We start from the raw sequence: 11,347 nt of genomic DNA on the forward strand, positions 1-11,347 counted from the left end.
AGAAATACCAGTTAAACTACTATTCTACTACCATAAGTGAGTTGTTGAGTATTGCTGTCTGGGAGATACCTTATAGTAGTATAGTAGTAGTTTAACTGCTATTTCTAAATTTCGGTATGTGGTGAAGCAAATTTTGTTGAACCCTAATTATAATTATACTCATAATTGTAGAATTTTTGTATAAGTTTACCGATAATGGTTCTTTTAACCTTAATAATTAATAATAATTAATAATTTTACCAAGTAGTTCGGTACTACTTGATAAAATTATTAATTATTAATTAATTAATTAATTTTACCCTTTATTATTATTGATATATATATATGTATGTATGTATGTATGTATGTAAGTATGTATTATGCATTATGTATGTGTGTGTGCGAGCGCACACACGCACATACATACTATCATGTCTAACGAGCAGGTTACTACCTCCTACTTTGAAGGGTTTGCGTTTGCAATCCAGGAACAAGAAATATCAACCAAATACCTGATGCACAAAGGGGGCAGAGATGCAGGAAAGGCAGTAAAATGTGTCAACCGATGCAGACTTTTTGGAGTTAACACCGAAGATATCACCTACATCATAAGTAGTTGTCCGAAAATGTCATCTCTGTATTTTCTACCGATGAGACATAACGTCGTAGCTAGGACACTCTGTAATGAAATCCTTCGGAAGGATAATCCCGAGGACAAAGAAATAAGAACCCACAGTATGGTAGAAGCCATAGCAATTCTTGATAAAAAGGAGTGCTGGTGGAAAGCCTCAGTGAACACCCCAATAAAATGTAAACACAATAGACTTGATATAATGATTTTGGACAGAGAAGAGAAACTGTGTACAATTGTGGAGATCTGACCCCCCAGCGGGTGTTAACATAAAGCTGAAGATCAGTGAAGAAGAGAATACCTATGCTGAACTAGTGAGAAATCTGCAGTTAGGTGCTCTCTCCAGATACAAGTTTAAGTTTATATATGTAATCAGTGGGGCACTAGAATATGTAATACACTGCCTAAATGCTAATTTTGAGAAATTGGGCTTCTCAAAACCAGAAAGGAGAAAGCTGATTCGAAGACTACAGATCCAAGCCAATACTGGAACTGTAAAAATCTGTAAAACTTTCCAGAAGTTTATCACTTTAATATATATGAAGATGTCTAAACATGCAACTATATGCATGAGAATACATACATAAACCAAAACATACAAATCTGCACATATACATACATGCAAAAATGTCCGGTTACTGTTGTTACAATTCCAATGAATGAGCTTAGAATCTAGGTTAGAAACCGGCTCTTTCTCTACTGGCAAGAAATCCTGAAATAAAACTCAATAATGCCACACATACATACATACATACATGCATACATACATACATACATACATACATACATACATACATACATACATACATACATACATACATATACACACGACAATTTCTTTCAGTTTCCGTCTACCAGATTCACTCAAAAAGTATTGATCGGCCCAGTCTATAAACGAAGACAATTTCCGTCGGTGCCACAGTGAAACTGACCCTAAAAGAGCGAACTTGCAGAGCGAACTTCTTCCCTGAACAGCCATAAATGTGATCCTAATCTAGTGTTTATTCTTACAATATTCATCCATCTTCGCTCATTTTCTTTTCTTTTTGTTTTTAAGAAATCTATCCCAATCAATTAAAATGCATCACAGCTTGACCATTCCCAAAGATGGGTAGCTTCTTTATCTGCATCAGCTACTGCACCACTACTGCACCATATCTGTAAGTGTGTTCGTCCAAAGTTGACGCAGACCGAATAGGAACACTGACGTGTTTTCTTTATAGGCAAAAATCACAAATGGAACAAGGAGAATAAGAAACGGACAGAATAAACATATGTATGTATGTATATATGTATGTATGTATATATGTATGTATATATGTATGTATGTATATATGTATGTATATATGTATGTATATTCACGAGAGGCTTCTTTCAAATTCTACCAAATCCACTCACAACTTTGGTGAACCCATGGCTGTAGTAAAAGACACTTTCCCAAGGCTCCACGCAGTAGGACTCAACCCGGTACCATGTAGTTGTCAAGCAAACGTGTTACCACACAACCACGCCTGCACCAATATATCTTCTTTCACCCTTAACTTATATACTTTCTTTATGAAAGAAAGTAGCATCTATTGTTTATACATATTTGAGTCCGGCTGCCTTTTCAGTGAGGATCAGAACATTTTCTTTAAAATTAGATAGAGGTTCAGGCACAGCTGTGTTGTAAGAAGCTTGCTTTCCAACCACATGGTTCCGAGTTCAGACCCACTGCGTGATACCTTGGACAAGTATCTTCTACTTTAGTCTCGGGCCGACTAAAGACTTGTGAGTAGATTTGGTCGCCGGAATCTGAAAGAAGTCCATCGAAAATGTGTGTGTCCACCACCACGCTTCACAACCGGTGTTTGTGTGCTTACGCACCCGTAACCTAGTGGTTCGGCAAGAGAGAATAAGAACCAGGCTTTAAAAAAATTTAATGTACTGAGGTTGGTTCATTCAACTAAATGTTCTTTAAGGTGGTGTTTCAGCATGGCCGCAGTCTAATGACTGAGACAAGCGAAAGGTATTTGAGTCTGGTTGTCTTTGCAATAAAGACCAGTACACTTTCTTTAAAATTAGATAAAGCAAAATTTTGGTTCCCTGCATCTTACACCAATAATCTTTTTTACTCTGCACAAAACTGATACAAGTTTTAAATCTGACGAGTTTCTTCTCTTTATTTTTCTGTCTATTCGTTATTTAAAGCATATGGTTATTCTATATGTCTTGAGCAGGCAGATATTTCTATAAGTTTTGACTGTTAGCTCATTGGGATAGAAAGAGCGATGGGAGAGAATATTTAACACAACTATGTAGAAACACCTAACGGACTCATAATATATAACTTCAATTAATTCATATTTTAGCCTGTGGGCTGGGACAATTTACGGTTTAACCAGATCAATATTGCTACTCCGAAAGCAACCGGCTTTTTTTTCTAGGGAACAAAACTAATAAAACAGATTGACTGTTCGAATGAAAAAAATTAGAAAATGGGACGGGAGGGGTAGAGCGAGATTGATTCCATAGGAATCTAAGAGAAAGAGCAGACAAATCTCCTTCAAATCACACCCTACCATCTTCACTAACACTTATTGAAAAGGAAAGAAAAGAAAAGAAATGTAAAGGAACCTAAAGGATAATCTGTTTTCATATCATGGCAGAAAGCCAGCAATTTTAAGGGAAATGGAGTTATTTGATTACATAGACCTCAGCACTTGGCTGGTACTTATTTTATCGAGTCAACCACGACTAAATTTGAACCCCAAACGTAAATCGCTGGACGAAATGCCGCTAAGCATTTTTATCCCATGTGCTGTCGACTTACACAATTCACCGGCTTTTCACTCTGGCTAATACAATTCTAGACAAGGTGGCTAACTGGAAGAATTGTTAGTACAGCGGGCAAAATGATTAGCAGCATTTTGTCCATCTCTATGTTCTGAGTTCAAATTCCGCCGGGGTCGACTTTGCCTTTCATCCTTTCGCTGTCGATAAAATAAGTATCAGTCGAACGCTGGGATCAATGACGTTGAATTAACCCCTTCCCCGAAATTGTTGCCCTTGTACCAAAATTTGAAACAAATATAATCCAAGATACACTATGCCTGTACAAATCGATGGAGTAGCCACAGCAAGGACTACCTTTTAACAGATTTACTCAACCAGATATTGACCAAGAGCTATACAACAATTTCAATATTTAATAAGATGCGAGCTGTGTTATGAGAGGTAAATTGATCGGAGATAGTTCGCTCTCTAGCGTAACACTTGAAAGGAGATAAAAATACTAAAGAAGAACATATTGCATGTAGCGGTTGTACTCAATATATTCTGATTCACTCCTGCTTTTTCTTTTTTCGCTTTTTTTTTTATTTGTGTGTATGTATGAATGCATGTATGTACGTATGTATGCGTGTGTGCGTGTGTGTGTATTTCTTGGTCTGATTAAATATTTTCAAACATGGGTTCGGGGATGGTGGAACGGTTGTCTCTAATTATGTATAGAAGGCAAATATTGCGCAGTCTTTTGCTGAAAAATCTCCAAGAACCCTTAAAATATTCACAAAACTAATCAATTCGGGGCAACAGGGGTCAACTGATAAATTTCCAAAAAAAAGAAAAAGAAAAAAAAGGAGGGGGTCAAATATGTGTTTGGATAATTCAATCAGCCTAATGATGAAAGTGCAACAGCATCATCATCATCATCATCGTCTTCATCATCATCATCATCATCATCATCATCATCATCATCATCATCATCATCATCATCATCATCAACAACAACAACAGCTAAAGCAGCAGCAGTGGTAGGGCTAGTTAGAAAAATCGAAATCAAATATGATTTTTTTCATTCATTTCCTTGACCTTATGATTATCGTCGTCGACATCACCATGGTCATGATCATCATCATCATCATCATCGTCGTCATCGTCATCATCATCATCATCATCTTCGTCATCATAATCATCATCCTCGTTGTAGTCGTTACCATGACTATTGATATCTTCATTGTGATCGTTCAACATATCTCAACATCATTTTTGCATTCATTATCATATTAGCATATTATCGTCGTTTTCATCATCATCATCATCATCATAATCATCATCATCATCATCATCATCATCATCATCATCATCATCATCATCATCACCAGCAACATCATGACGACAACTGATCCAATGAGGATAGTGATGTTGCTGTTTTGTTATTGTTGTTTTTGTTGTTGTTGATGATGATGATGACGACGACAACGACCATCATCATCATCATCATCATCATCATCATCAATAGCCATCCGTGCAATGGCGACGCTTTCCCAATTGTGACAGTATTAGTGTAGTCAGGATTACAACATCTGATGTTAACATCAATTAACATCACAACTGATACCATAAGTCAGATAAAAACAAAACCGCACATCATAACCAACATTGCAGCTATCTTCAGCAACAACGCGGAAGCTTCTGCAAAATCACTCGACCTGCAAGACATAGATGTAACCAAATTTCACTCTGGTAAAGGATGGAAGATCTTTGATCATGGAATCCTAGATCTTCCCAGTCTAGGCTGACTTAGGGCTAAAAACCACTACATACAAAACCATAGGCTAACAAGAGAGAGCCTCAAGGTGGACGCGTGGTCGCACATGATAGTAGTCAATTCTATCTCAAATCAAACCCTCTACCTTAATGAAGAATGACAGTTTGGGTAATATAGCCATACGTAACCCTTAAAGATGAGAGAGTCATGGTTAGAATGTTTCATTAAAAGTTCTGATTACTCAGCAAAAACTTCAATAGTAACATTGATGTTTTTCTCCCAAAATTCTCTCTCTATCTCCCCCTCAGCACGTATATACAAACACGTGCATATACATACATACATACATACAGATATATAGTGTGTGTGTGTGTGTGTATCTTCTATCTATCTATATATTATATATATATAATATATTATATATATATATATATATATATATATATATATAAACCGCAAAGTTACGGGGATACCAATACCGGTTGTCAAGTGGTGGTTGTAGTGGTGGTGGTGGTTGTGGGAGACAAACACAGACACAGAGACACACACATTAATATATACATACAACCCCTCCATACCCAATCTCATACACACACACACATATTATATATATACGGCAGGCTTTTTTCTTTTTCCATCTACCAAATCCACTCCGAAAGCTTAGGTCGGCCCAGGGCTATAGTACAAGATATCTGCTCAAGGGGCCACGTAGTTGGATGACCCTGAATCATGTGGTTGGGAAGCAAGCTTCTTACTACACACCCACCCCTGCACAAAAGTCTTTTAGAGAAAGCGCCCGTCAATCGTCAATCTTGAAAGGTTGTTGCTCTTAGACGACAATGCAAAAGGCCGTATCGCCCAAGTCACTTAAGAAGAGGTTAGGGTATCAAATAAGGAAAAACTGCCTCATCCTGCTTATTCACGTAGCTTAGTTCCATCGGATTTTAGCTCAATGCATCATTATTAAGAAACAAAAGAATTTATTAACTGCGAAACAGGTAAAAATGATATCGAGTGTTTCTTTTCTCCCAAAACTAGAAGTATTTTACGCCTGAGGAATCAACAATTTACCAAAGTGATGGACTCATGTTATCAATAATAAGGGGGCGTTTTATTAGGTTAATAATAAATATATTAATTAAGGCTCAGGAAGCATTCGTTTCCTCCTCATTTTGCAATGCGAGAGGACGTTCTTTCCAAACACAAACACGCACCCACGCGCACACACATGCGTGTTTGTGTGTTTATGTATGTATATATATATATATATATATGTGTGTGTGTGTGTGTGTGTGTGTGTTTCATATGTTTATAGTTTTGTCCTTGTATTTGTATATGACTGAGTGTATGTATATATTTGCCTCTTTGCATAATCGTATATAAAGAAACATATAAATAATTATATATTATATACACACAAACACATACACATCATATATACATACATACATTCATACATTCATACATATATACATGAACACACTCATATATGTGTGTGTGCCTGCTTGTCTGTATGTATATATGTATATGTATATCCATCCACGTACGTTTATATGTATGTTTATGTATGTATACATGAATATGCGTGCTTATATGTGTGTGTGTGTGTTTGAGTTTGTGTGCATACACCACCAAGTGCCATTAGTTCAGGAGGTGGAATGTTGTTTTGACGATCTTATAACCGATAGGTATTATCATGTGTTTGTGTGTGTGGGTGGGTGGTGGGTGCGTGCATACATATATAGACATATATGCATATATAAACACATGTATATATATATATGTATATATGTATATGCAATATATGAATATATATCTATATACGTATGTATACATATATGCATATATATATATATATATATATATTATATATATATATATACATATACCTGTAAATATATGTGTGTGAGCCTATGTGTATGTACATATATACATACATATATAATATATATATATATAGTATATATATAGGTATGTAGCTTTGTAGTATGCATGTATGTATCTGTTGGCTTATGCGCATGTTTCTGTAGAGGGCATGGTGTCTGCATGTGAGTGTGTGTGTTTAAAGAAGATTAAACTCGGTCCACGGAAGATTAGTTCCATTATGGATTGTAATACAAATGACAAGCAAGATATATTGAAAACAACTCCAAAAATCAACGACAAAAACATATAAGCGAAAACCTTCTAGAAACCGTTGCAAAGACGAAACTACGCATGCGCACATCTACACATATATGCTCATATATATTGACATGTAAAAGGAACTTACGCATACGCACGTGTATACATATATGCTGATATAGATATTATTAACACGCAAACACTTTCTTTCACGCACACGTACGCATTCGCAAATGGAGGCTGAAACGGAAAATAAGAAACTTGCTAGAAAAGGCTAAAGAATTATGTACCAAAGTCGAGCAGTGGCTATATCATAGGAATATCTTTGGCAGATCAGAAAGTAGAGTAAGTTTTAAAGACAACTTACTTCAATAGAAGCTGTGTAGTTAGCAATAGTTGCTTTGAGGAAAAGAGAAGGAAAATAAAAAAAGGAAAAACGTATAAAAGGCAAGAAAAAAAAACAATAAGCGAAGAACGAGAAGTTATGGTAACAAATATAGAATCGAAACATATATATTATATATATATATATATACAATAGCAATGGAAAAGCGAAAGCAATCAAGGAATTAAAGAAAGCTAAAAAAAAACAACAACAACGACAACATTGATCATAATAATAATAATAATAATAATAATAATAATGATAATAATAAAGGAACGGCTAGAGAGTACAAGAAATAGTAGTCAAAACAAAGGCAAAGCTTGTAGAAAAGGTCAGTTAAGAAAAGACAAACAAAGAATGTGATGACTTGAAAGTGAAAGTGAAAGTAAATCGAAAGACGTTTTTTTTGCCTTAGAGATTAGATGAGGGAGGGAGGGAGGGAAGATGCGAGGTATTGGAGGATCAGTGACGAGAAGGGGTTGAAGGAGAGGGGGGATATCAAAGGGTGAAATTATAAAGGTTAGAAGAACAAAGAAAAGGGTGGGGGGACGAATAAGGGAGGAAAAATAAAATAAAAACAAAATAGGTGAGGAAAAAAAAGACACGAAAGAATAAAGAGTACCTCCTTCACCAGTACCACCACCACCAGTATCGCCACCACCACCAGCACCATCACCACCACTACCATTACCAATACCACCCACGACTTTATAGAAATGGCGAAAGTAGTAATAGTTTTAGTTATAAACATTAATCTAGACTTTTACTTTAACATGTCAGGGCCTGATTTCAGATGATATAAAACAAGAGAAAACATATTTTGTAATAGATTCAGAAAATATATTTCTTTTGAATAGATTCCAGAATAAAGCATGTGAGCGTTTGAAGGGACACACGAACACGCAAACACACAATCCCGCGTGCACACACACACACACACACACACACACACACACACCAAGACATTCATCCATATACATACATATATTAACACATGTACACACATTGAAACATGTATAGAGTGCTTTTTGGTGCAGTCCTCGACTTTTTCAATCGAAAAGGGTGTCTCAATCCAATATTCACATGCTATATATATATATATATATATATATATAGAAAGAGAGAGAGACAGAGAGAGAGAGAGAGAGATTTATAGATAGATTTTAGCACGTGGACGGTTGGTGATTTTTCCTTATTTTACTTTCTTTCTCTTCGGACTTGCCCGTATCCGACGAAGAGATATGCTCGAAACGTTAGCAACAACTCTCTTCTTTCACCGATCATCAAAATTGATATATTGCTTGTGCACTTTCTCACGTTCGTTTTTTTTCTTTTTCTCTCTTGTTTTTTGTTCTTTGAATTGACTATATATATATATATATCTATATATATATATGTGTGTGTGTGTGTATGTATATAATATATACATACAATATACATATGTATAATATATATATGTATATATATATATATATGTATGTATATATATATATATATATATATATATAATATATATATATATATATAACCAGGTGGTGCTATAAGTTAGACATGGCCTGGGCCAATAATGGCCGAAACCTATCAAAGTATCAAAGTATCAAAGTATCAAAGTATATATATACATACATACATATATATACATATACATATATATGCTTACTTGGAAATGGCTGCTTCACGTTCAGTTAAATAATAAATGTTAATACATGTATATATATATATATATATATATATATATATATATACATGCATATATGGGTACAGGACTTATATATATATACATACATACATACGCACACACATACATACATACACACATACATACATACATACATACATACATACATACATACATACAAACATACATGCATGCATGCATGCATACACACATACATATATACATACATCTATATGTATGGCCGCGGTCAAATTACTTAAATAAATAGAAGAGCAGAAGAGCATTTGGATCTTTTCCTTTTGATAGCCAGGTTTCAACACAATTTCTAGTTAACTAAATACTTTAAAACTTCGTATACTGGTAGAATGTGTCAAAAGAAAACATTATTTTCACTTGGCTTTTTTGATAAATTTGTAATTCGTTTGTTTAATGTAGTTTAATTTTTCGAATTTTAACCAATCCTATGCTCTCTTTTCAGCTGAAATCATTTGCTGCGTCTAAAAACTGAGACAACATACATACATAAATACATACATACATACATATTTGCATTTGTGTATGCGTGTGCAGGCGCGTGGCTTATGGTTAGGGCATTCGGTTCACGGTCGTAAGGTCGTGAGTTCAATTCCCGGCGACGCGTTGTGTCCTTGAGCAAGACATTTATTTCACATTGCTCCAGTCCACTCAGCTAGCAAAAATTAGTAGTACCTGTATTTCAAAGGGCCTGCCTTGTCACACTCCGTATCACGCTGAATCTCCCTGAGAACTATATTAAGGAGTATGTGTGTCTGTGGAGTGCTCAGCCACTTGCAGGTTAATTTCATGAACCAGCTGTTCCATTGATCGGATCAACTGGAACCCTCGTCGTCGTAGCCGACGGAGTACCGGTAATGTGTATGCGAGTGTGCATGTATGTATGATAGTATGTAAACATGAGTACATGAATATATCAATCCATACACGCAAACTCTTCTACACTTAGACACATACACTTGCGCATGCGTATTTTCCTCTTCTATTTCAGCTAAGCTTTCGCATGAATAGGATTTTTTTCCGTTATGAAGAAAACATTTCTGACACACCACACACACACACACACACCACACCACACATGCACATGATATTAAAGAGAGCCCATGTCTTTTGCAGGTGCAACCAGATGCATATATGTGAGTGCGTGTCTGTGTGTGTTGATGAATATATATATATATATATATATATATATATATATATATATATATATATATATATGTATATATATTCAAAATGGACAGGTGTTCGACAAAGAGTAAAAGAAAGGAAAAAAAGAACGCGAAGCGTCATGTAAACGCACTATATATATATATATATATATATATATATATATATATATATATATATATAACACACACACATATATATATGTATAACTGTTATGGCACCTACGGCTATTACTCGGAGTTTCATATACACGCAAGCACGTGCCTGTTTGTTTAGACTGAACACGGAGACTTTGAAGAATTGCGCACGTGTTGCGTGTCACAGAAAGTCTAATTAATGCCCAAGGGATATATATACAATATATATATATGTATGTGTGGTGTGGTATGTATATATATATTATATATATATATATATAATATATATATATATATATATATATATATTTGTATATTATATATAATATATATTATTTATATATATATTTAATATATCACACCACACACACACATATATATATGTATGTATATATATATTTATATATATACATATATTCATACATATGTAAACATATATCTATCTATCTCTATATATATATTATATATGTATATATATATATATTATGTATACAGATATAAAAACTGACGAGCTAAACTTGAAAAATAATAGTCTTATATTAGAAAAAAACGGTGGTGATATATGTGTGTGTATGGTGTATGTATGTGCGTGTGTGTAAACGTATGTGCATGTGTGTATGCGTGGATACGTATGTTATTAATTAAATAGAAGAATGGATGCACAAAGCCGGAGAAGTGGATA

The 11,347-nt window shown here is 34.8% G+C and overlaps 1 long non-coding RNA gene across 1 annotated transcript; it reads right to left on the reverse strand.

Moving 5' to 3' along the window:
- Positions 1-1,258: 1,258 nt before the first annotated feature.
- LOC118765871 lies at positions 1,259-11,094 on the reverse strand. Its single transcript, XR_005001768.1, has 3 exons — positions 11,077-11,094; positions 7,527-7,529; positions 1,259-1,322 (listed from the first exon to the last, which is right to left on the reverse strand). It is a non-coding gene; the product is annotated as an uncharacterized LOC118765871 (long non-coding RNA).
- Between the last annotated feature and the right edge of the window lie 253 nt (positions 11,095-11,347).

Source organism: Octopus sinensis, linkage group LG14 (genome assembly GCF_006345805.1).
Source record: "Octopus sinensis linkage group LG14, ASM634580v1, whole genome shotgun sequence".
Taxonomy (NCBI): Eukaryota; Metazoa; Mollusca; class Cephalopoda; order Octopoda; family Octopodidae; genus Octopus; species Octopus sinensis.